This window comes from Nannospalax galili, unplaced genomic scaffold (genome assembly GCF_000622305.1).
Source record: "Nannospalax galili isolate Female #2095 unplaced genomic scaffold, S.galili_v1.0 scaffold1022, whole genome shotgun sequence".
NCBI lineage: Eukaryota > Metazoa > Chordata > Mammalia > Rodentia > Spalacidae > Nannospalax > Nannospalax galili.
In genome coordinates this window covers 1,147,239-1,173,489 of record NW_008348201.1, presented here as the reverse complement: position 1 = coordinate 1,173,489, position 26,251 = coordinate 1,147,239, and the positions used below count along the sequence as shown (strand labels likewise).

Genomic DNA, 26,251 nt, shown 5'->3' with positions numbered 1-26,251 from the left:
AAGTCTCTTCAAGGAAGGAAGCTGGGAAATGAACCCCTCCTGACCAGTCAGGCTGCCCCCACACATCTGTCAATGAGGAGGAAGACAGGGTGGTATATACTGCCACAACTCTGACTTAGAGAGTACTTTGCTTCTAAGCTGCTATGTAAAGTTGAGTGATACTATATTCTTGCTCTAAAGAATCTAATTTACATCATGATTGATTGTTACATTCTAAAGACAGATGATTGCTCTCATCTTTTCTGTCTCTTAACATAGCTTTTAACACCTTTGCTGAAGTCTGCTTAGATGATTTTGCCATTAAAAAAAAATATGATTCTAGGAGGTTATCTGTCCAATTTGCAAGTGAGAGGTCATAAAATCCATTATTATTAGGATTTTTATACTGCCGGTGCCAGCTGGCCAAGACGGACAGTACCTGAAAGGGGGAGTGAGGATTGAAAAACAAAACAAGAGACAGAAAAGATACTTGGAAGGGCTGTCACTGGAGACTGCAGCCCCGCTTTATTTCAGCCCCGCCTTTTAATACAGAAGAACTCAATTAGTTTCAACAGCTGTTTTTCCCACCTGTATCTGAGGGTCAAGGAGCGGTCAAATACTTGTTTTGTGAGCTCCACCATATAAACACATTCCTCCTGATTTGGCAGATTAGGTACTGGTGTGCAAAACACAAACTCAGTAAACAAGCCTGCCACAGCTTATGTACATAATGGATTAATAGCTCCGAACATTATACTATAATTATTAGCACTTTTATGGTTGCATATGTATGATGTGTGTATGAGTGTGCACACACACAGGCCAGGGTGCACACACTGAGATCAGGGCAAGCATTTCTACCTGCTGCGCCATCTTGCTGGCCCACTATTAGAATGCATTGTTGTATATGTACTTGACCCTTGTAAATTCTGTCACAATTTATTGCCATTGAACAGAGATTGTAGTAGGCAAATGGCAGGTATCCTCTCCCTGGAGCAGAAGAATGCACTGTTCACGCACACACACACACATCAGGGCAAGCATTTCTACCTGCTGCGCCATCTTGCTGGCCCACTATTAGAATGTATAGCATTGTTGTATATGTACTTGACCCTTGTAAATTCTGTCACCATTTATTGCCATTGAACAGAGATTGTAGTAGGCAAATGGCAGGTATCCTCTCCCTGGAGCAGAAGAATGCACTGTACACACACACACACACACACACACACACACACACACACACAAAACTGGAATAGTTAATCATAGGTGTATGAAATTGCTTTCCAGAATCAATTTCAATTCTATGAAACTTTGAATTACCTGTTCAACACTTTTCCTTTGCAAGCTAGTAATTAAAAAAATGTAAATACAATGTGTCATACTTTCTATTTTCAATAGTCATTAAAAACATGGCTAAACTCATTAATTTAGATGAAAGGAAATTGTCTATTCCATTGTTTATTTTCAAAAGAACTCACGGCCTCCACTTAGAGTCCAAAGGCAGGAACAACATAAATGGGTTGCTCTGTCACATTCCTGCTTCTTACTATAGTTTTTTGTTTTATTACCTATGGTCTTGTTACTGACATCTAGCCTTTTCATGGTATTATGTCCTCTGCTTGTTTGGAGGGAATACATAGTAAGTGCTTGTGATATATAACAGGGTCAGTTCTCAAATGTTTTTGGAGCATTCTGTTGTAATGCTAAGAGCATACATTTGAAGCAAAATGTTGGGTTTGAATTGTGCCTCTAGTACTTATCAGCTACAAAATTTGGGGCAGTGTATTTTCAGTCCGTGGGATTTCATTTTCTCATGTGTTAAGTGGCTAAAATAGTAATACCTAGATCAAGATAGCTTAGGAGGGTTAAATTGAATTCATGTCTGTAAACTGTATAGAAAAGTGCTTAACACACAGTAAGTTCTCAATAATTGTTATTTTTATTGTTTATGTGTTATTGTTTGTATCATCACTAAATAAAATATGTCTATATAAGCATATTGACAGTTGATAATAATTTTTAAAAATAACGTCTTTGAGAAATAGCTGGTTGGAAAACACGGGGTAAAGTGTAGGACACCAAGTGTGGATTAATGGCAGACAATGAAAAGAATAGAAATAGCGAAACCACCCTGAAGAGGCCAGGATGAAACAGAAGCCAGGGGCCACCATCGGTGAGGGGCCGGGCGGGAGGTTGGTTACATCGGCTGACGCAGCCCAGCACAGGGCGCAGGGCGGCTGCTTGGCTGTGACTCCGGAGTTCTGCCGTGAAAACTGACGTGCACACGGTTTCGTCTATTTCCACACGGGCCTGACTGACGCTGGTTCCCATTTTACTTCTTTCGCAAAGGAAACGCGCGGGCGACAGCGGGGGAAGCATCCTTCTTCACCCCTCCAGTTTCCCACCAACTTTGGCTGCGCCCTTCACCTGATTCACCTGGCCAGGTAGTTCTTACCTCCCAAGTCACACGGCCGGCATCATTTCCACTTCTGCTGTGTTGAGCTTTCACAGCACCTTTACCAGAAGCCGCATCCAAACCTAAAAGCAACGCTCTGGAGCTGGAGAGATGGTTCAGCCGTTAAGAGCGCTGGCTGCTCTTGCAGAGGACCCGGGTTTGGTTCCCAGCACCCACATGGTGCCTAACAAGGATATAACTCCAGTTCCGGAGGATCTGACACCCTCTTCTCATCTCTGAGGGCATTGCATAAATGCAGGCAAACACACACATAAACAATAAGAATAAATAAACCAGTTTTAATAAAAATGATGCACTGAAGAGGTAGGTCAAATTTTGTTTCCATTTTACAAATGAGAAGTACCAAGACCCAAATAGTCGACTTCCCAGGAGACAAAACTAGTTATTAAGGAAACAGACTAGAACCAGAAGTCTCTGAACTTAAAAAAAAATTCAATAGGTGTATTCTTTTATTTGTATGTCTGTGGTGTGCACGTAGAAGTCACAGGACAGCTGAGAAAGCCGGTTTGCTCTTTCCACCATGTGGGTCCCAGGGATCAAACTCATGTCATAAGACTTGGTGGCAATATCCTTTACCCACTGAGCCATCTTGGTGGCCTCAAGTCTCTTACCTCTAACTAGAGCTCTCATGTCCCCTTCCAGGATCCACTGGGGAGATAATATGTGAGATGACTATAGGTGTAACAAACTTTGTATCCTCTGGTGCTCCAAGTGCAGTTCAACTTACTGTCTAGCCGCGTTAGGCAGCTATCTGTAGCTATAAAAATACACAAGATACAGCAGCTTTTAAAAAGGAAACATTTACTTGGGCTTATACTTTCTAAACCTTTAGCCCATGGCCACCAGACCCTTCCGTGGGCTTTGGCAGGACAGTACATAATTGGGGGGAGGGCTCAGTAGAAGAATCCAGTTCTTTTCCTGGCACCTTAAAAGCACGAAAAGGGGGGGAAGGTGGGGTCCTAGTATCATCTTCAAGAGCATATCCCCAATGACTTAACTCTCTCTGGGCCGAATCCCAAAGATATGGTTGCCTCCCAAATTGCACCACAGACTGGCAACCAGCCCACAGGGGTGTTATCCAAGGGGTAAGTGCAATCCTTCCTATAAACCAACACAGAAGGATTCTAGGAGGCAGCCTCTGGGAGTGAACAAGTACCTAGCATGCAGCTGGGACCAAATTACCAGATATACTTGTGTGGTGGTTTGAATGAGAATGTCCCCCCATAGGATCCAAATATTTGGGCATTTTGTTCCCATTTGACAGTGCTGTTTTGGGAGGACTTTGAAGGTGTGGCCTTGCAGGAGGAAGCACATCACTGGGGGCAGGCATAGAGAGTCGGTAAGCTTTGCTGGATTTCCAGTTGCTTCCTGTGCCTGCTTGAAGATGTGAGAGCTCCTCCTTCTGCTCTGGCCACCTCTTGCCACCACGCCTCCTGCCATGATGGACTCTGATTTTTCTGGAACCATAAGTTCAAATAAACTTCCTTTTATAAGTTCCCTTGGTCACAGGGAACAGAACACAGCAACAGAAAAGTAACTAATACAATGTGGATCATCACACAAAGGACAGAGCTTATGCTGCTGTTGTATATGACAGGAACATTAAGTTTCTTCTCAATGTCAGGGTGTTTTTAAAAAATCACTGTGTAGGTTTAAAACACTTTCAAACAAATGGGAGTTCCTGAATTATTTAGATATGAAAAAATCAGGAAAGTATTTCCTCCATGACTGAATTAGGAATCATGGTTCTAGTGTATACTACTAGCTGACTATCAGCACTTTAACTTTCCTGTGCCTGCAAATTACTCTAGAGTTAAACCCTGTAAAGTATGTTGCCCTATTTCAATTGTTCCGATGGATGGATTTATTTAACATTTGTGGTACATTTGGGGATAAACATTTCCATCACTGACCTCATGATAAATCCTGGTGAGGCCAGGGGTCAGGTATAGGGAGAAACGATATGAACCTTCCATGTTTACATCCACTTCCAGACTAGCCTAGAAATGGTTTCAGGATCCACCTCCAGAGAATGTACCCCTTACCCAATTTGCTAAGCATGTAATGATGTCATCATGTCCTGATCTTTGTAGCTCACAGAAAGATGTGTAAAAGAACAAATAATCTTCTTACTATTTACACATGCTTGATGACTGAAGGTATAGTTTTACAGATGGTTTTGCCTATATAGTGTAATGTTGATCAAATAAATAATTCAGAGCTCCATGAGTGACACAGTCACGGCCTACTGGCCACTTTTTATAAACCAAGTATAGTGTTGGGACTGTATTTAAGGTGATTCCAGTACCAATCCAATTTAAATATCCATCTCCAGCCTTTCTCAGAGTGCGGTTTCTCTGTATTAGAAGTCTTTGCAATTCCAATGGTTCCTTCAAGTTCAAGTGTGTTTTGAGGGAGAAACAATGAAGTCTGCCGGGAAACATGCCAGGGTGCAATGGAATGCGGTTTCTGATTTAACCAAGCTTCGAAGGCATAACTGGAAGGTTTTACTGTTTTGGTGTGTTGTTCATTTACCTTTGTCAGTTACTCTAAAAAATAATTGTGGAAAGAGATGAGAGCTATCATGCCCTAACAGAGAGGAGGAGAGGGGCTGAGAGAGGGCTCAGCATAAGAGCACTGGCTGCTCTTGCAGAGGACCCAGGTTCGATTCCCAGCACCTACATGGTGGCTAACAACTATTCATAACTCCAGTCCCAGGGGAATTCCATGCCCACTTTGACCTCTGCAGGCATTGCACCACACACACACACACACACACACACACACACACACACACACCACACATGCAGGCAATACACTCATACACATAAAATTAAAAAATGATAAAACATTTTTAAAAAGAGGTAAAGGAGGAGGAAGAAGAGGAGGAGAAGAACAAGAAGAAGGAAACAGAGGAGGTGGAGGAGGAAGAGGAGAAGTTATTTGAGGAGGTTGATGAATTGACATGTCTGTCTCAAACTCGGAGATCTACCTGCCTCTGCCTCCTGAGTGCTGGGATTAAAGTCATGCGCCTGTACACCTGGCCCACCAAAACCTTCTTAACAAAGTGAGCTTACTGCTGCTAACCCTGTTCTGTAGCACATTTCAGGAGCAGGAGGGCTGTACATGGCTCGGCTCTTCCACATGTTCCTGGGTCTTCAAGAACATTAGAACTCTGGGAGCCAAGTTCTAGAACAGATCCCATTCTTCTGGAAGGGGAGGGGGAATATAGCTTTGCCCCAATGGGCACCCTTCCTCTGCTGGCTTAGTTTTTATTTTACTTTCTTTTGAGCTAATCTATGCTGTTAAAATGCATTTAGTTTCAACACTTTTTCTGTCCACTTTGTGTGTGTGTGTGTGTGTGTGTTTGTATGGTAGGTAGCAGACATCTAATTAATTTGCCATACTGTCAGGCATCTTTCATTAGAAACATTTAGAGACCTCTAGACTCAGAGTGTCACATCCCTACTTCTTAAAATATGATTGCTGTCTGTTTTGCAGTAAGCCTAAAATACCTAGTTTCCTGGTTGCCAAAGGTTGGAATCTTTTTGGTGAAAGTGAATAACCCATTCATTGGTAGGAAAAGAAATTAAGGCACTAGTATTGCCTGGATGCTGTAGAATAATGACCCCAGCAGCTTACTACAGAACACCAACAAAGGAATGGGTTTTTTTTAAACTAAATGTCTGTGGTACAACATATAATAGTTCAAAGAGCAAGCCCTGAAAATGAAGGGTATTTTTAAAAATCTATAGAAAACAATCCAGTTTGGAGAAGAATTTATTTATAATGGGAACAGAAGCAAAAAATACAAAATAAAAAGTACATGTATTTATAATACTGAAATAATTTTGGTATTATAATCTGTTAAAATTGGTAGAGAAAATTTCTGGGACAATTCCTTTCAATCATCTAAAAATTCAAAATAAAAATACAAAATTTTTGGAAAACAGACCACCAGCCTTGTGGATTTCTTTCCTATATTTTTCTCTGGAGTGATTCCTCTTATCTGCCTGGTGTCTATCAGTCACACATGGTTGCAAACTGAAAGCTAACCCTTCTGTCCATATCTGAATGGGTGAGGCTGATTTATTAAGGGAACTGACTAGCCATTTTGGCATCAGAGATTTAACGCCTGCTGGATCACATGATAACTGCTTGTGAAACTCAGCCCGGATTCTGCTGGAACATCAGAATTTAGTGAAATCTTTACATCCTATGCTTTGCTCAAACTTACAAATTATAGAAGCTTTTCTTTGTATGGCAACTGGGTTATAATGATGTGACTGTGTCAACATCTCCACAGGTTTAGGGAAGTGGTTTCATATGCTGTCCATAAATTTGTGGGCCCCATCCACTGTGCAAGCTCGTGATTCTGTTCTAGCCTTGGAATGTGTAGGAGATGGCTGGGGCTTTTCTGGTTGCTATCTCTCTGCCACAGGTTAATTGTATGCACTGGTCAAATAATTTAAAGTATTTTCAAATATCTATGAGGATTTACATCATAACATGTTTGTGACATGGCCGTCATCTACTGCTTGTCACCTTTGTGGGGAGAACACTTAAAAGTTCACAGTACTAGAAATTTTGAAATTTACTAGCCATTACTCTTAACCACGGCATGGAATAAGATCACTAAAAGCTGTCCCCCAAGCCTCACTGAAACTTTGTACCCCTCAACTGCCGTCTACTCTCTTCCCAACCCACCAGCCACCAGTACCCACCATTCGAATGCTCACCCATCAGTTTGCCTGGTTCAGAGTCCAGAGATAAATTGAGGTTATCATTCTGTGCTGTATAAATACATCGCGACATCACATTGTACCCCAAATGGATGCTATTGTCAATTAAAAGTAGCACATTAATTGTAACGTGTGACAGACATCAGCATCCAAGTTCAAATTCATGAGGAATCGTGAGTTCTGTGTTGTCGGAGCTTTGCTTCCAGGCGGTGTGCTGGTTCCTGGCTCTGTCTTATTTCTAATTGTTTCCCTAGTGATGGCGACTGGCCAAAAGAAAACTTTTTTTTCTTTCACTTGATTGCCTCAGATATTTTGTCATAAGAACAGAAAGCTGACAGGGGTGATAGGCATTGTATTAGTTACTTTAGATACTTTTATGTTGTAGTGACAAAACACCATGACGAAAGCCACTTATAGAAGGAAGGGTTTATAGGGCTTTGGGTTCCAGAGGGATAAGAGTCCATCATGGAGAGGAGGCATAGTGACAGGCACTGGGCCTCTTCAAGCAGGCACAGGAAGCAGAGACCAGACTGGAAACGGGAAGTAGCTATGAACTCTCAAAGTCCACCCCCAAGAGATGTGCTTCCTCCAGCATGATCACACTTCCTAAAAGTTCGATGACTTCCCCAAGCAGTACTACAACTTGACCAAGTGTTCAACTACTTGTAGTCTATGGGTGACATTCTCATTCAAACCATCACAGGCTTAACGTTAGAGTACTAAGTATTTGAAAAAAGTGGATATCAAGCTTCAAACAAAAGCACTCAACATGTGATCCTTTTAATACTCTAACTTTTCTGTAAGTACTGCATTCATAAGCTTACATTTTAGTATCTACAGTTCTAAAAATAAATGAATACCTTAGCTTTAAGAATGTGAGAACAAACTGAGATTACATCTTTAGTCTATAATAGTGCTCAATAAACTGTAATTTATGTCTCGGGGTGTTGGGGTCTTATACACAACAGTACGATTTTAAGCATGTGTGTTGCTTTCCTTGGTAACTGAAGCAGTGCTGTCCAGTGTGACATAATGAAAGTACAGTTTGATCTAAGTTATATCGGCTTTTTCATGATTGTTTCTTTAGTTTGGGATACTGGTTTCTAATCATGACGAACAGCAGGCTCACAAGGTGATGTTTAAAAGTAATATCCACAGCCAGGTGCCTTCCAGAACAACCGGCTCCCAATGTAGAGATGACACTCGCACATCAGTACATTTCCAAATCCCTCCAGCTGTTTACAATATACAAGAAGGTTGTCAACTTCATTTAAGGTAATAGCCTTAACAAAGTTGATAATCTGCTTGCTTTAACAGCTGCCATATTTTCTCACTAAATGTCTTATTCTGAAAAGTCATCTCTCCAAGGATGAAAATTGGGAAAAAAAAAGTCGTAATCCTTTGAAATGCACTTTGGAAAATGTGATGCCAATCTCACGCTGCCAACACGGCAGATTCCTCTGGTAGAAACTGAAGCTGCATTCCTTTCTTTTTCTTGGAAAAAGAGCTTGGAAAGAACCCATGTAGCGTGTAGTCTGCCACAAAACTCTAGTGAGAAGCCAGTTACTCAACACAAAGAAAAGTTCTTAATCTACACTCAATTTTCTATGGATACATGGTACTTTTAGAGTATTTTTTGGGCAAACACAAATGGCATCAGTGTATATCGACACACACAGAATTCAAATAGATCCACTCTCTCTTTGTTGTTCAAGGCAGGCAAGCTTTCTGCAGAGTGAAGGACTAGGCTGCCTCTAAATTCGGAGTGTAATGTCCATCTGCCTGTAATTAGGGGGGTGGTGTAAATTAGAAGGGTGGTGTGCGTCTGCCTGTTGCTCAGTCCCCTCAGGAAACACCTCCTGTCCTTGGTTCTAACTGAGGTTGAGTAATTGGTAAGACATCGGCAAAGTCCAGAAAGACTGGTAGCAATTCAGTCCTTGCGTAAACCATCGAAGGGTAGGTGTATGTACTATTGAGGAAAAAACTGGGAAGGTGATTGAATTGGGTCTACTATCAACTGTGTTTTAGACAGAGATCAGGCAGGAAAAATGATACCCTCTCCATGCAAACCACTTGTCTAGGGTGGGGCTGCTCAAAAGGTCTTCTGTAGATGGGAGATGGGCCAGGAACCGTTTGCTGCTGATCTGACGTAAGTGCAGAAATTGAAAATTGGCATTTAGACACTCTTCAGCAATTTGAGGAAGGAATTTTATAACTGTAAAATCAGTTTTCATGTAATTTTATTACTTTTTGTTTCACTACATTTTGCATTTTACCAAAAGTCAGTCAATGACATGAAAAATAAAAAATAAAATAGTTCCTTCACCAAACAGTTCCATTCTAGTTTTCTCCCACAAGCAATTCTCTAAAACCTCATACTCACAATGTTAAAAAAAATGAAAAATGAAAAGATGTAAATGAAAGATTAAAATTATGTAGCTAAACCCATTATGCTGCTTCTGAACATTAAAACCAAAACCGATTGATCCCTGTTGTTTCTTTATAAAAGTCAAGTGCTACTGCTGACATCACAGGATTTACCTGAAACCAAAACCGTGTAGATGAAGCTGCTGCCCTTCCGTGACTGCCGTTTGCCCGTGTGAGCTTCTATCTCCGCCCTATGTGCTTTATACATACCAAACTCCAAACAAAAATCACCTGCAACAGATTTTCGTTGTTACTATACCGTGCCTTCTTTCGGAAGCATTTTAAGTAAGAATATACACAACACTGCAGCTTGAGGGGAAAGTGATGAATCCTTGACCCTGGGCCTGCGGCGCCGGCAGAAGACTGGAACTTTTAGGAGGTGGAGCCTAGCGTGAGGGCTGCTGGTTACTGACCCAGAGGGAGATGTTAAGGCCTCAGCCCCTTCCTTACCTCTCTTTTCTCAACCCAGAGGTAAGCAGTTTGCTGGGCTGCACACTCCCTACCCAGTTGATGACTGAACCCTTCCAAAACTGTGAATCAAAATGTGTCAGTTGCTTGTTTGTTGCTATGATAAAACATTATGACCATAGCAAATTGTCGAAGAAAGTTTATTTGGGCTTACTCTTCCAGAAGGATGAGTCCTTCATGTTGGGGTGGTATGGCGGGTCCACAGCCCCACCTCCTCGTCTCCTATCTTAAGGCATCTGATTCTATGGTTCACTGTAAACATCTGCTCTGGGTTATCACTTGACACCTCCTCTCACCCCCACAGGAGTGAGGGGTTCCGTCCTCTCTGCCCCCCAACACTTCATTACACCACTCACAACAGCAGGTTCATATGTTTATTGTTTGCTCTACCAGCTCCTCCTCTCTCCTATCCGTCTCTCTGAAGGCCCCTGTGGGTGAGGATAATCCTTTCCTTCTTTGTCTTAATCTGTTTTACCAAGGTACCTGGTATGCAATTAGTACTTTAAAAGTACATGTCATATTAATTGATTGTGAAATATGCTGGGCGGACATTGTTCCCTTGTAGCCAACAATGCCCGGAACACAATGAATTAGGGACCCATGTAAAAAGACCAGTGAACACGACTACCAACCGGAACAGTTACAGCATTAGTAAGGCTTTTCCATAGACTCTTGAAAAGTTACCATTCATATGTATATACATATATGCATATATATAATTTATGTGTGTATATGTATATAAATAAATTATGTATATGTATATATAGATCCAGCCTTCTAATACTCTGAAACATAAAGAAAATCAGCACATTAATTGATATTCTGACACTGCAGTTTTTAGAAAAACATTTTTAACTTTTTATTTTATTATTTTTATTTTATGTGTATGAGTGTATTGCCTGCATGTGGGTAAGTGCACCCATGTTGTGCAATGCCCATGGAGGTCAGAAGAGGCTGTCGGATCCCCTGGGACTGGAGTTATGGACAGTTATTAGCTGCCATGTGGGTGCTGAGATTTGAACCCAGGTCTTCTGCAAGAACAACCAGTGTTCTTAACCGCTGAGCCATATCTCCAGCCCCTAAAAAAACATATTTTTTCCATCAGCTTTTAGTAATCAGTTCTTAATCATCAAATGTCAGAAAAAAATTTGTACTGAGGGCCACTTTTGGGTAAACCAAAAGTAGTTTATGCTTAATGACAATAACAGAGAGGTGACACCCTTTGTGACTTTTGATTCTCTGTATACTGATTTTACATCTTTCCAAATCTTCTTACTCTCAGTTGTTATTTTGACTTAATCTGGCTCACTCTGCTAGCATTGAAAACTATTTTAAAGATTTTATTTTATATGTATGTTTTGCTTGGGTGTGTGTATGTCAATGTATCCCTTATGTGCCTGGTACCCACAGAGACCAGAGGAGGGCACTAGATTCCCTGGAACTGGAGTTATAGACTCTTGTTAGCCACCCTGTCGATACTGCGAACTGAACCTGGATCCTCTGCAAGAGCAGCCAATGCTCTTAATCGATGAGCCATCTCTCTAGCCCCAAAGTATTGCAGATTTTACGTGAAGTCTGAGTACAAGTTGAAGCAGAGTTCTCCAATGGTTGAAAACATCAGAAAACAAAATGAACACTAATTCAGAAAGGACACTATACCTTACAAACAGCAACTGTCCTCAACGCTCCTTCATCCACCTACACCACCACCAAGTCTTCTCTTCCTCTTTTGGTGAGCACCATAAGCCTCCATTTTATTACATTTTGTGCAAAAACAATTTTAACATTAATTTGATGTTATTTATATAATATAATGACAATCGGTAATTGTTCAGTTGAAATATTTTTCTAGCTATAATATTATTTTAGTATCTTAGATTGGAATGAAATATAGCACGCTTCCATTAAAACTGACAAAAATGGGCTGGGAATGTATCTGTCAGTAGAGTGCTTGCATGACATACATGAAGCCCTGGGTTCAACCCCAGCACTGCATAAAACCCAGCGTGGTGGCAAATACTCAGGAGGAAGAGGCCAAGGATCAGAGAAGTTCAAGGCCATCCTCAGCCACATATGGAGATCCAGGCTAGCCTGGGTTACATGAGACCTTGTCTCAAAAAAAGCTAACATAAATGATTTTTCGCATAATGGCTTTCCATGTAGTGGACTTTTAGGAACAAATTAAGGTTGCAAAGAAAGGGACGGGTTCATTGTGGAAGCTTGGCTGGCAAATTCTGAGATTATTTATGTAAGGAAAGAAGAAATTAAAAGCTGGAAAGTCATTAGGAGCTATCAGTTTTGCGGTGCTATAACAAAATAGCAAGCAAACTATAAACTTTACATACTTTCTTTATAAAGAAACCAGGTTTACTTCTAGTTGGAGGCTGAAGGCTCAAAATTGAATAGCCTCATTGTTTTGGGCTCTAGTAGAGAAAGAGTAGCCATCTAAAAACAGGAAGCCAGAGAGATGGGGGTCTCACACTCACTTCTGAAGGCATGCCCCACAATGAGCTAACTGCTTCCCACTGGGCTTCACCTCTTAAAGGGCCACCACCTCAGACATCCCATACTGACAATCAAGTTTTCCACCTGTGACTTTGGGAGACACATCCAGAGCATTTCCATAGCAGAGGTTTCTTTGGTCTTCCAGAGAAGAGATGGTACAGACAGTGGTGGCGGCAGTGGTGACCAGTAGTCGGACTCTGGATCTACTTTGATCCAGCAACGTCAAGTTCTGCTGTTGTACTAAATATGGAATGTGTGAGGAAATAAGACTTAAAAATAGCTTGAAGTTGCCAGGTATTTGCAGCTTGCCTCATTCCACATAAAAGATAAGATGAATTAGAGCAGGGTCCAGGTGTTTTCTCCATCCACCCTGGGGTTCGGCCCACTTGGTACTGATGCTTCAAAGGAGACCATCCCGTTTGAGGTCTCAGTAGCCTCAGCATGACAGGAGATCTGGAAGCTTTTGTATTAACTGTGAAGAGAAGTGATCGGGACCTTTTATTTGGAGAATTTAAACCATCTATTCTGGAACACTGAGGACCTGCAAGCTGCTTTGAGGGTTTTCTCCAAAGCATTCTACATTCTTAACCAGTCATTACTGAGGTCAGAAAGAAAAAGAACACTATTTTGATGTTCTTGCAGATTTTCTGGTTGACTCAAAATAACTCTCCACGGTATAATAGAAAAAGCATCCAAACCAGTTTTAGTTCTTAGTAATGAGGATCAGCCATAAACTCCGATTCAAACAGTTCATCTCTAAATTAAGGAGATGGCATGAGTGTGGGTTTTTTTTTTTTTTTTTTCCAGTTTTCAACCTGTTGATACAAATCTTGCAGAGCTTCTAAGGTCTTGCCTCGGAGCTGGTTCTTCTAGCTTGAAGACTTTGATAAAGTCCTAGGCATCATGTCTTTCAGATAAGTAGAAGTCTCTGAAAACAGAAGAGAGAATTTCTGTTGTTCATAAAAACAAAGGATTTCTTAAAAGCAATGGTCTTGAAGTTTGTCTAACTCACAAATTTTGATTTTTCTATTAAGCGATTGCTTTTCTATCTTAAAACACTCTTGAGTAGGTGAAATTCAGCTAGAATTTTATAAAAGGATTTAAAATTGAAAAAAGAATTTTGGGACTTTAAATATTCACTATGATTATTATAAAATTGTTGTCCCTAGTGATACAGATAACCTTGAGGCTTGAGTTTAAGTAACTTGTCTAAGGCCATACAAGGGTGGGGTTGGAGTTCCAGTTCAAGTCTTGCTGGTGCTGAATGTTTTCCTATTAATCCAAACTAATATTATTAATGATGATTGCCATTATTGTCATTATAAAATATATCAGAAAAAGTAAAGGAGAGGGATTTTTTATATTGATGTCTTTGGACATCACTGTGACGTAGTGTGCAGACCCAGTTTCTCCTCACAGGCAGGTTCTTCTTCCACTGTGTCAGTTCATACAGGGCATCCTCACTCTTCTCAAGACTAATTGGACAGTGAGCTCTTCATAAAAGTCCTGACCTGGGACATTTTTGAATATGAAACAACTGAGTTAATCTTACTGTAAATCTTAAAGATAAGGGTCTTGCTTTTAAAAGCATGGGCAAATTTTGTATACACACTCCCTTTTTTTTTTTTTTTTTTTGGCCAAGAACTGTTAACAATCTATTTGTTAAGGGAAGGCCAAAAGAATTTTCCAAAACTTGAATAAAATATTAACTTAGGCTGGAAAGTGAATTCCAGAATCATTCTCTAGCTCAGACATAAAAGAGACATTTAGCTGAGTGCCCAGTAAGATACTCAGAATGTAAAGCCAAAAAATTTGAGGTTTTAACAAATTTTCAGAGAGAAAAAAAGATACTGAGACATGAGCCAAACCAAGGTTTAAAAATGAAGCAAATGGGATTTAAAGAGACAAAAAACTTGTAATGAGAATGACCTAGATTTGTTTATTTAGTCAAGGGTATTTGGCTTATTTCAAAATACAACTATGAGGAGGAATTTTCCCTTCTTTCAGAAATAAAGGCACAAATTATTAAAACATATTCCTAATGGAGGAAGTGGCAGGATGCCTGGTGGGCTTTGTCTAACATTTGACTAATACTGAAAGCACATTAATTCCACGTTATAACCTGTTGCACCATGGCGGCCATGTTGGCCATGCAGTCAGGCAGGTCACAAAGCCTCAGAATATTGTATTTGGAAGTAAGTAGACCATGATTTGAGCATATTTGAGAGGCAGCTTAGTCACTATCCTGGGACTGAACGCATTCTTATAAATAGCGATTGGTTATCTTTATATCACCCAGGGGAAGAGAAGATTAACACTTTGTGTGGTGGCAACTCTGAGGTTAGGGAGACCAGGAAACTAAGTAAAGCTCAGAAATGCCTTTACTCAGGCAGATGTGAAAATATCCCTGCTTTGGGAAAAGCTAAAGACCCCATTAGCATAACTCAGAGCTTTTGGTGAAGTCAGTATTTTGTGTTGAAGTCGGGTGGGCAGATGGGGGGAGGGAGATGGAGACACAGCTGTGCCCTCATGTAAAGAAGCTTTTCTCATCCTAAGTTCAAAGTAGGGGTGAGCTTGGTCAGAAACGCTCCCCACTGAGCGGCGGAGCTTCCAACTCACCAGAGCGGGAGTGTATGTGTATGCTCACTAATGAAGTATTATTCATCACTTACCAGGAAAAAATTAATCTACACTACAAGAGGAATTGAGACTGACTATAAAAACAATAAATCAACAATTGGAGGTTGTATTGGAGGAGTTTCAACATTATAAAAAGGGATAGTAAGGGTCTTCCTCCATTGTCCACCTGAAAAACACTGAACACTAAAGTTTTCCAATGATTTAAGGGAAAAAAGGATGAATCTAAATTGTTATGGAAAGAGATGTTAAACATGAAGCAGATCCCCAGCTTTTAAATGACTGTAAAAACCATTTAAAATGAAATGCAAACCAGACCCCACCCCTTCAATTACACCGTTCTGCAAGAAGAACTCAACAGTGTGGTCACCAAAATAACACCAACCCACTGGCTTTTAGTTAGTACTTAGGCAAGATGATTTAGAATCTTAACCATCTCTTTTATTACTTGGCAGGTTTAGGGTATTTGGCTTAGGCCATGAATAATCCTCTTTGAAACAAAATGTCTCCTCCAGTGGGATAAGTAGACTACTGACAAACTATCCAACATCAAAAGCATAGTCTGAGAAGTCACGTAATAGGCAGTCTTCCCCCTCAAAGGAAAAGCATGCTCAGCATTAAGAGTTCACAGCAATAAATAAGGGAATGTGAAATAATTGTTTGCAAGTTTTGGTCAAGGAAATACAACACAATCTATAATAAAAAGTGACTGTTTGACTTCGGAAAAGTGAATATACTTATTATACTCCATGCCTGAGCTGGTGCTTGGAAGTCACTCCTCCATCCTCTGATCCTTAATCACTCTTGTGAGGTCACCGATTGTTACTACAAGCCATCCTTAGTAACAGAGTCAAGGATGTCATTGCTAACAGTATTTGAAATGAGGGAAGAAGTCAACAGAAGGCTCAGACAGTAACAATTACATTAAGACTACTCCTAAAATTGCAAAACTGTTTCCTCTCATGGTCAAGGCCATTTTCTCCCTGCACAAAATGCATAACCAAGTGCACCATTACTAATCCAAGCACCAAGTCCCCTCACTTTATTCCTGGGACAAATGACTCTAAATTCATCAGCTCTATTCACAACTTTGGAATAACATTAGCTAAGTTATCCATAGTGGTCCATCCTTCCAAAACTATTGAGGGATAATAGGAGTATAGAATTTCTCAGACTGCAGTTCCAAATTCACCCCCCACCTAAAAAATTCTCCATGCTTAATATTTCTAATGATGAATGGTAATAGGTAAATAAATGTCTTAGATTTCCTAAAAATTTTATTAAATTGTTTTTTAAACCTAGCTGTTTTGGGACTGGTGATAGATGAATGCTTACTGAACTTCTCCACTCTTCTAGAAATATTAAATCACAGTGAAATTATCAAAGGAGGGACAGTTGAAGAGAGGAATAGCTGCAAAAGAATAGAGACTGAGAGTAAACTGTCTAAAAATCCATTCAACTGAATGATGTTCTTGTAAGTAAGTTATCCATAAAGTTACTATGAAATCTGAAACAATTTGAATCAGGTATTTGTAAAATAGTTACAACTTATTCCTCGTCCAGTAGATTTAGGTTGCTCTATTATACCTAAGTTCTATGATGAGGATCTGTTAGACAACCCCAGCCAGCACCACAGCCTGCCTTCTCTAACTTAGTCCACTCACCCACTTCAAGTTTTTTGTTGCTGTATTAAAACACTCCGACCTAAAGCAGCTTAAGGGCAACGCTTTATTTGGCTCACAGCTCCAGGTGACCTGAGAAACTGTGGTCTCTCATTGAGCAAAGTCAGAGCAGTAAGTCTATCAAGAACTGAAACAGAAACCATGGAGGAATGCCTAGTGGCTGGACACTGGTTCATGCAGTCCAGGCCCATCTACTTGGGGATGGTATTGCCTACAGTGTGCTGGGCCCTCCCACATCAATCATCAGTCTCTCAAATGCATGGCCTGAGGCCAGTCTGATGAACAAAATTCCTCAGCTGAGGTTCCCTCTTCCCAAGTGTCTCTAGTTTGTGTCAAGTTGACAAAAACCAACCAGCCCACTTTGAAACCTGTCCGTAGTTAAGAGTTCCTTTGAAGATTTTTTGACGAACGTTTTAATGAGTGCTTATGCCTTATCCGTACCTTTATACAATGCGTGCCATACACCACCTTAGAGTCTTAGTCAATAAAGAATTCTTCAGATAAAAATAAGTCTCTCAAAACATTTTACTGAATCTTTTATATCTTTGGGAAAACATGACATCAAAAGGCACCAAAATCATCATATATATCTAGTGTTAAGGCACTTAGGCATCTCTCTCTCCTCTCTCTCTCTCTCTCTCTCTCTCTCTCTCTCTCTCTTCCTTTCTCTCTTACTGTTTCTGGAAGATGTCCCCACACTCACCCCTGATATAACCTTTTTCTTAAGTGCCCCTCTCTCCCAACACACATACTTAAACCCAAGCTTTTTTCTCAACAAACCCCATACTCAATAAACCCCTCTTAATGAACTGCAGCATTCTCCGTTCTTAAGTCTGACTACTAGAACGCAGAACTAACAGGCTGAGCATGCAGCCTGGCTTGGGGCAGAGGGAGAGGAATGCCAGGAGATGGTGCAATGCAGGGGCTGAGAGGTCTTCTGAGGGATGTGTGCTCCTTCCGTTTCCTCCCCTATCCCGGAACTGCAGCCCTGCACACAGGGGGTCTGACTCACCTAGAGCTAGCACCTGTTGTCCAGTAGCCGTGGCCTCCGTGCGGCTGCACCTTCACCTGCTGGCAGCTCCACCAGGAATGCCCATCTGCAGGGGCTGCCCAGGGATGCCAGTCACACAAGGCAAAGGCGAGGTGACGTTGCATATCAGGAGGCGTGAAGCCGGGAAGGTCGGCGTGCGTAGGCTGCCCTCGCCCCTCCTGTAGACTCATGGGGTGTACACTTTACGCTTCAGGAACGGTCTCTTAGGAAGGGGCCGCCGTGCGGTTTGGAGGCTGCGGCCCGCTGGTTGCTGTTTTCGTTCCTTCCCTGCTCTGTTTTTTTTTCTGACTTTTTTCTTCTGGAAATGTTCACTCTTCTGGTGAATTTTATTTTAAAGAAAATCATTCCAATTTTCTTATTTTTATTGTTTAAATGTAGATCCAAATGTAATTTTATCCACTATTAACCCCACTACAAAGTAGTTTTGAATTAATTGTTGAATAGATAATAGTTTAGATATTTTTAAATTCCATTCTAACTTAGTCATATATTTATTTCATATCATATCCTGAACAAATATGATTACAAAGGATTTATATTTTAAGGTTTTGTCAGGGCTGGAGAGATGGCTTGGCAGTTAAGAACACTGGTTGTTCTTGCAGAAGACCTGGGTTTGAATCCCAGCACACGCATGGCAGCTAACAACTGTCTGTAACTCCAGTTCCAGGGGATCCGACAGTCTCCTCTGTCCTTTGCAGGCATTGCACGACATGGGTGCACTTACCTACATGCAGGCAATACATGCATACACATATAATAAAAATAATAAATATTTTTTAAAAGAAACATAAATGTCAACACCAAGCAAGAAAATTACTTGGTGAGTAATTTAAAATAGTCTCTGTGCCGGGTATGGAGGCGCAAACCTTTAGTCCCAGCACTCGGGAGGCAGATGCAGCCAAATCTCTGTGAGTTCAAGGCCAGCCCGGTCTACATAGTGAGTTTCAGGCCAGCTGGGGCTACAGGGAGACCCTGTCTCAAAAAGACCAAAAATAATATAAAATAGTGTTTTTAATAGCCAGCTTTTTGTTACTATAACAAAATGCTTGAGGCAGGCAAACTTTATAGTGGGAATTATCTTATAGCTCTGGATACTTGAGGGTATGCTACTGCCACTGGCTCAGTTAGAGTGCTGCCTGTCTCAGTGGGAGAATCTTGCAGTGTAGAATGTCACATGGCAGGAGACTGTAGGCATGTCCATGTGTCTGGTCTCTGTCCCTCTTAAGAGTTTTCAGTTCAAATTCAAATCAACCATAGGACTTCACCCTGCTGACCTCATCTAACCCTAACTCCCTAAAGACCCTGCCCCTAAACACCATAGTGGGATTCCTTCTGCTGTCTAACACCATGAAGGGGTTCAACTCATGCTGAGTTCAGGGGAAAACCATATTCAAAGCACAGCAGCATCCATTTTGCTATTAAGCACCTCTCGTCTGTGGTGCTAACTGAAGATACTACTTTGTTTCTTATCCCACAAAAACTGTTTATGATATAAACACAAACATAGGCAAAGAAAGTCCCCAACGCACAAACAAAATTTTCTTAGACTGTCTGTTAGTAAGAATTTTGGAAAAATTTCTTTTTCAATTTTAAAATATTTTATTTTATGTATATGAGTATATTGCCTGCATGTGTGTAAGTGCACCTGTGCCCTGCAATGACTGCAGAGGCCAAAAGAGGGTGTCAAATTCCCAGGAACTGGTGTTACAGATGGTTGTTAGCTGCCATATGGGTTCTGGGAACTGAACTGGGGTCCTCTGCAAGAGCAGCCAGTGCTCTAAACAGCTGACATATCTCTCCAACCCCTGAAAACATTTCTTCATAGCAACCATGTTGTAAAATTATAAACAGATATTCATGTAAGAACAAAAAGTTACATTACTTTCTGTGTATCTATGTACACACCATTACATATGGTGTGTATAAACTACTGCATGGCAGTGTTATAATCCCCATACACAACTACCTGTTAGACACCAATTCTGTGGCATTTAATTTCTAGTGCCAGGAACCCATTGCCCCAGGCAGTGGAGCCAGATGCCCTTTGCAAGCCCAGCAGGAACAGTAAGGTTTGCGGCTCGGGCAGGCAGGGTAGCATGTCCTGTTTTCCTTCTTGCTAACTGTCAGTGCCCACATAATTGTATGATAGAAGCTATCTCTCTCCAAAAATACCCACAGCACTCTCTTTTATTTCTATTTTCAAAAGAATAGTGCTCTACTAGAGTTCTGATGTCAACTCCATAAGCAGCTAGGTTATCTCCAGGCAGATGAGAACTAAGTCAGCAATCTCATCCTTGCCTCCAGCAGCACCTATTTGTGTGAATTTTACACATTTGTGCTCAATTCATATAACTGATCCATCAAACAGTATGGTAAGATAATCCATGTTTAATTGTTTTTTAATTTAGGGTAAAGAAAAACAGGGGAAGGAGAGATGAATGGGACCTCAGTGCAGATGGTTAAGGACCACGAGCCTCTTAGACTTGCCAAAGCATGGTTGCCAGATGAGTGCTGCTCTCAGCTCTCAAAGGGAGACTTTGGACTGGTCATGTGATTCAAGACGGCCACAATGCGAAACTGAACCAGTCAGTCAAGACAGCACAGCTAATCCTGGGCTGAATGCAAAAAAGGGAATCCTTGGTTTGCGATGCATGGCAAGAACTCTGTCGTGTGGTCGCATTCTTACCTTGTTGCAGGAGCGGTATAAGAGTGTCTCTTGTGATAGGGAAAGCTCAGAGGATTCAAAACACTGTGTTCTAAGACATGTGATTCCAAGATTGTCTGACCTAACAAAATGAAATGGCCATGAGCCCCTAGATGCAAGAATGGGTGTACTCCAGGAGGTTCTCTGTAAGTATTACGTCTTAGCTGAGCCTTTGAAGGTGTCAGGTGGCAGAGAGATTATACTTCAGTGAGTGGGAGCAGTCCTCTGTTCCCCGTGCTCAGGCTTTGGCATCTCAGTAGGCTTATCATTCTCCCTGAATACAGAGAGAGCAAACCCACAAAAGCCCCAGACTCACAGACCACCATGGAACCAACCTTTAAGGTGTGTTAAGGCATTGCAGGGGCCACACAAAATTTCCCTAGAGAGTCATATTCAGACCATGTTAACAGAGACACAGCAGCCAGCAAGAATGCACACTTGAGTCTTTAAATCATTGCTGTGACACCTTTAGCCAGGAAATGGGCAAAAATCAAGTATTTCCAATATTGATTTATCATTGACATTTTCTTTCAAATTTTAATGAAAATATTTTTGAAATGCTCAGCCTGTTGCAAGCATCATTTGAGTAAAGGCAGAAAGCATGTTGAAGACTGCAGGTTAGTTTTCAAGACGCTCACAATGAAAACACATAATGGTGACAACAGTCTCATAGCCTGTGAGAATCGCTTCCATGTTTGTGCTCCAAATTTTACAGAAACTCAACTCCAGACGCCAGCCTAGATTCTTTGGGACATTTGGCTTGAAAAGAGGCCAAGCTTAGTCAGAAAACACATAAACATTCCTAAAGCAATTTAGTTATCTGTTTACTGAACCTCTTTCTTGAAAAATACATGTAATTTGCAAATATCTGTGGTAGATTAAAAATAGTTGACCATTATTTGCTTTCATCCCATTGAGAAATGGGCTCTGACCCCCTTCCTCTGCATCTCAGTCACCTTTGCTATGGGCTCCACTAACTGCACCATGACAATCAATCTTGTAGAGTCGCCCTTGGACTTCATAGCATGCGCTCTTAAAAACTGTAGGAGATGCCGTTTAAGAAGTCTGACTACCCAAGACCACCCTGCTATGAGGGCAGAGCATGTGGAGAGCTCCTGTGGACTGACACAGCAATGCTGGCCAAACCCCACCCTGTCAGTAAAGCTGTGTTGGACTCTGCAAATCTGCTGAGCTCATAAGACACCAAAGAATGAACCCAGTGAATCCTGTCTTATTCGTAGTCCACAAATGCAGAGGACAGAGTAAGGTAACTCTTGCTTGGGGGGCAACGACGAAAACTAATTGGAACAACACCTGAATTATATGACTGCTTGCGGGATATGAGACAAATGCATCTTTCCATTCACGCATTCAGCACTGCTAATAAGCCAGGCCATTTGCTAAAGACAAGGACATGACATTGAACAGGACAGGGGTTTTTGTCTGTGAGTCCTTTTCTCTCTGCTTGGCAGACAGCTGAACAGACTGGGGCTTAACTATAAGTAAGGCAACCATGTTACACAGCTCCAGGTATACAGCCCCCCTGAAGCACATGTGGTTCCCGTTTGAGTTGGATATGCACAGTAATCGAAAGGCCATTGTGCTGAACCCCTCAGAGTCGGGCAGCATGGAGGCCTGGTAATTAAACTAGAGGCAGAAAAGTGTTACAGGAGCACATAGGGGAGCCAGGAAGGTGAGTTTTACCTGAAGCTTTTTATCTCCACTATCAAGACAGAATTAATCAGCTCAGTGAAGAATAATAATAGTTATTATCTTTATTACCATTATTATTATTGACAGTGCAATTAGAAATAGTAACATTCATTCTAATGTGCATAAGTGGCCTGAAATGATTAATTTAAACTTTCACTAAACGTATTTTCTAATTCACTTTAACACACATAGAAAGCTATAATCAAGGAATAAAGTACAAGTAACTCAAGACGTTTTTTTAAAGAAAAATCTTGAAAAATTAAAACCATACCTTCATAGTGTTTGTGTTACAATTTAAAATGATGATTTTGGTTCAAAAAATGGATTGACCACAGGTAAAATACTATATCACATTAAATTATGAAGATAACCTCTAAAATTCGAAGAGAGTCATTCAGTTACTATTTCAATAATTTGAATATTGAATAGCTGGAATTCTATTCAGTCTGAATTCCAAAAGATGAAAACGATATAGCCCAACGGATTCAGTTCAGGAAATGTGCTGTTACACAGAGTAAGAAAGCCAGAGACAAAATCTCTTGTCATCCTGGTAAATTCAAGAGCCCTGATGACCACACAATTTTCATCCCTCAGCCCTGCAAGTATAAATGTCACCTTCAACGCCATCTCTGCTCAGTGGCTGTCACAGCTCCAGACCTTGCTCCCTACCAAGATTTAGCTTTTAAAACACACCACTTCTTCCTCTTATCGTTAAGAACAAGGGCACCTTCCCCAGAAGCTGGAAGGTCTCCCTTTATGACTCATTGTCGAGGGCCACACCTGCAAAGGAGGGCAAGGTCAGTGCCGACAACAAACTCCTTCTCTGGTGATGAATATAGACCCAGTAAACAGATAGGAAGCTGACTAGCCTATGGGTGTCTGTGGGCTTCCACCCAGTTCATATATTTTTTCTTATGTTTATTCTTTCAATAAATATCAGAGTAGTGGGGGAAAGAAACTTCTAGGGCACAACCCAAGGGAAGAAATTCCTATCTTAAGAGTAAAGCAACTTTCCTTTAAGCCTTTTTCTGTTTTGTTTTGTTTATACATTTATGTATATGCGTGTCTCTATGTGGGGGTGCATGCAGGTAACTGTGGGTACCGGGGCATCAGATCCCCTGGGCATCAGATCCCCTGGAGTTGGAGTTATAGGTGGTTGAGAGCCACCACAGGTGGGTGCTGGGAACTGAACTCTGGTCCACTGGAATAGCAGCCAATGCCCTTAACCACTGAGCCACCTCTGTAGCCAGGCCATCAACCTTTTTCTTACAAAATAAGTTATCAATATTCATTCACAACATACATAAGGTATAATCTACTACTTAATTGTATAGGGTTCTTAATAGTTCAAATTGAAATGTATCAATGTATATTAACATAACCTTGACATATTTTGCTTCAATTACTTCTCCCTTCCTCTCAATCGTTAAGGACAGATTCTAGCAGGAGGAAAAAATGGGTTGGCTGCTTATATTCAAGATGACATGGAAATCTTCATTCACTAAACTATTTAGGCACCATTTAACACTGCATGTGAAAGAAATAAAAACATTGGCCTCAAGATAACTAAACAAGTATGGTCACTTCTCAATCACTCACAGCAATGAAACTGAGTAGTGGGTCAAATGAATAAACAATCTTTTTAATACACTTAGATCAGTGGTTGCATTTACATTTCCCAGATCTTAATCAGGCATTCCTAATTTAAGGCTGATCATTTCAGCCAGTGGAATGGGTGTGAAATCTCCCCTCACAGGCTCACATGTCCGAACACTTGGTCCTCGGGCAATGCCACTGTTTGGAAGGTTATGGAAATGTGACGTGACCAGCTAGCAGAAGTGGGTATTTTGAGGCAGGCTTGAGGATGGTACCAACTTCCAATTGTGGCCTGAGCCATCAAGATGTGAACAAATGAGGCTACCAGTTTTTATGCCCATGGACAGAGCTGTTCCAGGCACCACACCAAAAGAGGTCACTAGTCTACCTGCTGTGTGTTTAATTGTGGTGTTGTACATAGTAATGTTCTTCCTTCATTCTGTCCATTTCCCACATGGCCTGTTCTCTTCATAAAATTCACTACAACTACCTTTTTCTATTTGTACATTACGTTTCAATTTTTAAAAAGTTACTACAAACCAATGGTTCTTCAAATATTCCCTCGCTCTCCTCACCTGGGTTTTTATGATGTAACATGGTGCTGGTCCCTAGAACTCTTTTTCTGCCTCCTCCACCTCTGCCGACTCCAGTAGCAACTGTCTGTTCTTTAGACAGAGTTAGCTGCTTCCCAATCTGTGTTCCCATAGCATTTCATTCATTAACCTGTTTTTATAGATATTATGGTATTACATAACATTTCATTTCTACCCTAACATCCCAGGTTGTGGAACATCTATCTCATCTTTTTATTGGCATGTATTCATTGTACACAGGAATTGGTTTCATGAAGACACTTCCATACAAATATTTTATGCACTTTGGTCGTCTGCACATTCCCACACCTTCCCCCTTTCCCATGTTCCTTCCCACTAGGCATTGTCATCCCCCACCCCCACAGTTTAGCTTCAACTTTCATGACACATATTGAATGACTGGATGTCTATAAAATCTATGAACCACAAATGAGAGAAAATATGAATCTTTTATAATCCAATTCACAGGAGCCTCAAAAAATACTTTAGAATATGTCTAACCAAAAAAATGGAAGATATCTATGAAAAAATTTTAAATATTTTATTATTATTTTTATTTTATGTGTTTGAGTGTATTGCCTACATGTATGTAAATGTACCAGTGTCATGCAGTACCCACAGACATCAGAAGAGGGTGTCAGATTCCCCTGGAACTGGAGTTACAGATGGTTGTTAGCCCCTGTATGGGTGCTGGGAATGAACACAGGTCATCTGCGAGAGTAGCCAGTGGCCTTAACCTCTGAGCCATCTCTTCAGCTCCTATAATGAAAAGCAAAACATTGAAGAAAGAGACTGGAGACACTAAAATATGGAAAGATCACACATGCTCATGGATCACCATAGTTAACATTGCAACATAGTTTATAGTACCAGAAGCAATCTATAGATTCAGTGCAATTCTCATCAACATTCCAGTGATATTCTTCACAGCAATAGTAAAAATAGTCCTGAAAAATCACATGGATGTAAAGAAGATCTTGAATGGCCAAAGGAACCTAAGCAAAAAGAGAAAAACTGGAGCTAGCAACATCCCTGATTCCAAATCCTATCACACAGCCTTTGCCAGCTGATCTAGTTCCCTAACCCTTTCCTAAGGATTTTTAAAAAGTCTTCACCCATACAGGGCTCAGAGACCATTGCAGCATGGAAAGATTGTAGGAGCCAGGAAGGAGGCACATGAACATTTGGAAACCTAGTCTTACAGACTCCTGAGACCTTGCTCATATGAACCTATAGCAATGGTGTCAGCATGCACAAGACCCAATCAAACTCAAGCAGAAAAAAACCCAGCATAGAACTGGGGAAATGAACAGCAGACTCCAATCTTAGTTGAAAAAATACTGGCAACTGGTTACTGCTGGGAGAGGAAGAGATGATCTTCCTAGACCTCGGTAGATGAACTTGCACTGAGAAACATCTCAGGACACTAACTTGACACAATAGGCCTTAAAACAAATGATAGAATATATGATTTCTGGTAAGGGTACTACGGGAGGGTGCCATTGGGGAAGGGGTATAAAGATGATTAAGATTAATTGAGACGTTCTGTATGAAATATACAAAAATTCAATTATTAAAAAATCAGATCCTAAAGGCTCCAACATAAAGGAGTTAATTCCTCATTGGCGTCCTAATATAATGATATTGAGAGATGGTGAAAGATAGTAGATGCTGT

The 26,251-nt window shown here is 40.9% G+C and overlaps 1 long non-coding RNA gene across 1 annotated transcript; it reads right to left on the bottom strand.

Annotated features, from left to right (window-relative positions):
* Positions 1 to 1,931: 1,931 nt before the first annotated feature.
* On the bottom strand, positions 1,932 to 11,049 carry LOC115072345. The gene is made up of 3 exons (XR_003851391.1): positions 9,742 to 11,049; positions 3,070 to 3,215; positions 1,932 to 2,540 (listed from the first exon to the last, which is right to left on the bottom strand). It is a non-coding gene; the product is annotated as an uncharacterized LOC115072345 (long non-coding RNA).
* Between the last annotated feature and the right edge of the window lie 15,202 nt (positions 11,050 to 26,251).